This window comes from Neoarius graeffei, chromosome 11 (genome assembly GCF_027579695.1).
Source record: "Neoarius graeffei isolate fNeoGra1 chromosome 11, fNeoGra1.pri, whole genome shotgun sequence".
Lineage (NCBI taxonomy): Eukaryota > Metazoa > Chordata > Actinopteri > Siluriformes > Ariidae > Neoarius > Neoarius graeffei.
In genome coordinates, this window is record NC_083579.1 from 13,006,003 (window position 1) to 13,011,092 (window position 5,090).

The 5,090-nt window shown below is 43.9% G+C and overlaps 1 protein-coding gene across 5 annotated transcripts in view; it reads right to left on the bottom strand.

Annotated features, from left to right (window-relative positions):
- b3gnt2b (UDP-GlcNAc:betaGal beta-1,3-N-acetylglucosaminyltransferase 2b) overlaps positions 1-3,570 on the bottom strand; it is a 109,270-nt gene extending 105,700 nt beyond the window's left edge. For 2 of the 5 annotated variants that reach the window (XM_060933442.1, XM_060933437.1), the window contains exon 1: positions 3,484-3,569. The gene's annotated coding sequence lies outside the window, so the exon portion shown is untranslated. Of the gene's footprint in view, positions 1-3,483 lie in introns of all 5 variants that reach the window. The other 3 variants (XM_060933438.1, XM_060933439.1, XM_060933440.1) reach the window with 3 other exon arrangements.
- Positions 3,571-5,090: the final 1,520 nt, after the last annotated feature.

The following is a 5,090-nucleotide window of genomic DNA, read 5'->3' on the forward strand; positions in this document are numbered from 1 at the left end:
CTTCGCAGGACCGGAACCCAATGTGTTGTTCTGCTCTTGAATGCTGAGATGCTTTTCTGCTCACCACAGTTGTAAAGAGTTGCTATGAGTTACTATATCCTTCCTGACAAAAGAAAAAAAGTTCGAACCACGAATCTGTTCATTTTCCTCTCTTATCAACAAGGCGTTTGTTTCCACCTACAGAACAGTCGCTCGCTCACTCACTCCATGATGTTTTTTGTTTTTCGCACCATTCTGTGTAAACTCTACAGAGTCATGTGGGAAAAGTCATTATGCCTCCACCACCTTAAGGTGCAGGAGGCATTATGCTTTCGGGTTGTCCGTCTCGAAACCTTGTGAACACGATATCTCAAAGGCTAATGAAAGGAATTTCACCAAACTTTCACCATTTGTGCGCTTTGGGACAAACATGATTAGATTTTGAGATCAAAAGGTTTAAGGTCAAGGTCACTGTGAGGTCAAATGTCTGTCCGAAAACCTTGTGAACACAATATTTCCAAGGCAAATGAAAGGAATTTCACCAAACTTTCACCATTTGTGCATTTGGGGACAAACATGAACTGATTAGATTTTGAGGTTAAAAGGTCACAGGTCAAGATTACTGTGAGGTCAAATGTCCATCCCCAAATCACAACTTAATAAGGCGTGTAGTCTACCAGGCGGAGGCATCCCCATCGACGCCGTTGGTGTCGAGTTCTACCTAGTTTTTATGATGTCAATTACAACAGTACTGCACTGCAAGTTATAAAATTATGCGATACGTTCTCATTATTATGACGACACACACTCAGCAGCCATTTTAATACGAACTTGCTTTTGATTCTAAGCACCCTGTTCTTCGCAGGACTGGAACCCAATTTGTTGTTCTGCTCTTGAATGCTGAGATGCTTTTCTGCTCACCACGGTTGTAAAGAGTTGCTACGAGTTACTATATCCTTCCTGACATTAAAAAAAAAAAGTTCGAACTACGAATCGGTTCATTTTCCTCTCTTATCAGCAAGGTGTTTGTTTCCACCTACAGAACAGTCGCATACGCTCACTCACTCCATGATGTTTTTTGTTTTTCGCACCATTCTGTGTAAACTCTACAGCAGGGGTGTCAAACCTGATCCATAAAGGGCCATGTGGCTGCAGGTTTTCATTCCAGCCATGCAGCAGCACCCTGATTTGGCTTATTCAATCAACTGACACACCCACCCTTTAATCAAGGGTGGGTGTGGCTGCAAGTATTTGACTGTGTGAAGACAGTTCAGTTGATTGAATGAGCCAAGTCAGGTGTGCTGCTGCATGGCTGGAATGAAAACCTGCAGCCACAAGGCCCTTTATGGATCAGGTTTGACACCCCTGCTCTACAGAGTCGTGTGGGAAAGGTCATTTTTATGACGAGTCAATTCCAACAGTATTGCATTGCAAGTTATAAATTATGCGATACGTTCTCATTATTATGACGACACACACTCAGCAGCCACTTTAATACGAACTTGCTGATTCCAAGCACCCTGTTCTTCACAGGACCGGAACCCAATGTGCTGTTCTGCTCTCGAATGCTGAGATGCTTTTCTGCTCACCACGGTTGTAAAGAGTTGCTATGAGTTACTATATCCTTCCTAACATAAAAAAGTTCGAACTACGAATCAGTTCATTTTCCTCTCTTATCAACAAGGCGTTTGTTTCTACCTACAGAACAGTCGCTCGCTCACTCCATGATGTTTCTTGTTTTTCACACCATTCTGTGTAAACTCTACAGAGTCGTGTGTGGGGAAAAAAAAGTCATTTTTATGACCAGTGAATTCCAACAGTATTGCATTGCAAGTTATAAATTATGCGATACGTTCTCATTATCATCACGACACACACTCAGCAGCCACTTTAATACAAACTTGCTTTTGATTCTAAGAATCCTGTTCTTCGCAGGACCGCAACCCAATGTGTTGTTCTGCTCTTGAATGCTGAGATGCTTTTCTGCTCACCACGGTTGTAAAGAGTTGCTACGAGTTACTAGCTACATCCTTCCTGACATAAAAAAAAAAAGTTCGAACTACGAATCTGTTCATTTTTCTCTCTTATCAACAAGGCGTCTGTTTCCACCTACAGAACAGTCGCTCGCTCGCTCGCTCCATGATGTTTTTTGTTTTTCGCACCATTCTGTGTAAACTCTACATAGTCGTGTGGGAAAAGTCATTTTTATGACGAGTGAATTCCAACAGTATTGCATTGCAAGTTATAAATTATGCGATACGTTCTCATTATTATGACAACACACACTCAGCAGCCACTTTAATACGAACTTGCTTTTGATTCTAAGCACCCTGTTCTTCGCAGGACCGGAACCCAATGTGTTGTTCTGCTCTCAAATGCTGGAGATGCTTTTCTGCTCACCACGGTTGTAAAGAGTTGCTACGAGTTACTATATCCTTACTGACATTAAAAAAAAAAAAAGTTCGAACTACGAATCTGTTCATTTTTCTCTCTTATCAACAAGGCATTTGTTTCCACCTACAGAACAGTCGCTCGCTCGCTCACTCAATGATGTTTTTTGTTTTTCGCACCATTCTGTGTAAACTCTACAGAGTCTTGTGTGTGACAACAAACCCCAGGAGATCAGGAGCAGTTTCTGAAATACTCAAACCAGTTCATTCCATCTGGCACAAACCAACACCCATGATGCCACAGTGAAAGAAAGAAATTCACACTTTGCGATCACAATTTTTCCCATTCTGATGTCTGAACACTGAACATTAATACACTGAAGCTCTTGATTTGTATCTGCCTGATTTTATGCATTGTCAAGTGTGTGACTTGATTTTTTTTTTCACGGGCTTCCATATAGATATACCTGGTTGTCAGTGGTATTTCGGAAACTGCTCTAAAAGGAGTTAAAACAAACAATCAAAGTGAACAAACCAATGAGTGATGACGCACTGTTGTGACTATTTCGGGGGATATGACTAAGTTAGCTATGACTAATTAAAGGAGGAATGGTATTTACACGCGCATTTGCTTTAACACATCTCTCGATTTCCTATTAGGGGGAAAGAGGAAGAAGAAAAAAAGTTAAATTGCTGCTCAGAAACCACCATAACTTTCAAAAACCAGCCAAGAAAGGTAACGAAGTGCCTAATGTAGGGCACCTATGTAGGGAAAGGGGAGTTATTTGGGACACGACCCTCTTGGTTACAGAACGAGTCGTCTTGGAAACTTTGCCCTCGCAAAAATGATTAGGGGGGAAAAAAACTAATGTGCTAGAACAACCAGTGGAGAAAAACAAACATTAAACTGTAAATAAATATAAATAAACAAAAACAAAAAGTCAGCCTAGCATGCTAGCTGTAACTTCTCTCAGTTCAAGCAGCAAAAAAAAAAAAAACATGAAGTATATAAATGTAAACACAGGAATAAAACCGCACAAGAAACCGAAAAGCCCTGTGACAGAATAAAATTCATTTCCTGCTCTACTTTCTTTAAAAAAAATAAACCAATTACCTTTAAACAACAAGCCGATAACTCCTCACATCCTGTTGTTAGAAACCATCTCTGCCCCAAACTGCCCGCACGCGCCCTCACTAAGGTACAACTGGAAATCGGCTTCCGACATATGCAGGGTAGATCGAGACAAAATTACACCACACCTCTCCTCAACGTCCACCAATCAGAACGCCGCATGCAAACGATATGCAAATGTTGGCATTGTCGACCCGGCATACACACCACAACGCAGAACGAATCCTGGAACTCACCTGGGTGGGAAGCGATCCTACACCACACCTTGACCTTGACTTTAGAGCTTCTGATCTCAGTTCATATTTGTCCCAAAGCGCACAAATGGTGAAAGTTTGAAATTCCTTTCATTAGCCTTTGAGATATCGTGTTCACAAGGTTTCGGGACGGACAGACGGACGGACAACCTGAAAACATAATGCCTTCTGCACCTTACAGTGGCAGAGGCATAAAAAAAAAAAAGTGACCTTTGTAGCCTTAGAACTGATACCCCTTTTCCACCAAATCAATTCCAGGGCTGGTTCGGGGCCAGTGCTTATGCCGCTTTTCCACTACAAACGCGGCTGAGTCGGGCTGAGCCGTGCCGTGCTGAGTCGAGCTGAGCGGGGCTGTTGGAGTTGCATTTCGACTACAACCGCGCTGAACCGTGCTGGCTGGAAGTGGGTGGACACATTAGGTGGAGTTAGTGAAAGTGGGTGGACGTCAGGTGATGTCGTTAAGCAGCGCAAACAGTGACATCAGTGAGCTTTTAAGCAGTAGTCTCACGACCCGAATAGTAAACAATAAACATGGAGGACATGGAGTCGTTAGTGTTGCTGGTCTTGGTGCTGTGGCTTGTTGTCACCGACAACGCCAAGAGATACTGGCAAGAGCGTATAGATGAGGCGAGACGCATAAGGCTTCAGAAATTCTCGTAATTCGTAATTCTTCTTCTTCCGGGTTTGCGGTGTTTACAGATCCCAGCGCGCTCGCGGGGCGTGTGTGGGCATGTGAGGACACTCCTCCTCACCAATCAGTGCACAGGGGAGTGTCTGCTCACGCCCCCAGCCTCACTCGGCTCAGTTTGGCTCGCTTCAGCCCCACTCCAAAACGGTGCGAGTTTTAGGGGCTAAGCAGGGCTGAAGCAAGCTGAGTCGTGCTGGTTTTTGGTAGTCGAAACGCGAGCCGTGTCGGGCTGAAGTGAGCTGAAAAAGGGTAGTGGAAAAGGGCCTTTAGTTTGGAACCGGGTTTTCTGTTTCCACTGACAAAGAACTGGCTCTGGGGCCAGAAAAACGGGTTCCAGGCTAGCACCAACTCTTTGCTGGGCCAGAGAAAAGAACCGCTTACGTCAGTGGGGGGGCGGAGTTGTTAAGACCAACAACAATAGTAAGATCGCGAAAGGTCGCCATTTTTAAGCGGCGAGAAGCAGCAGCTGTACAAACGCGAAGTCATCCATTATTATTGTTGTTGCTGCTGCTGCTTCTTCTCCGTGTTGTTGTTGCTACGATGTTCATGCCAAGGTTTATACAAACGCAGCGACGTAACTGACGTATACAGCAATGTAATGACACGGCTCTGCTTAGCTAGCCTGGGCCCGCCCATCCTAAGTGTGA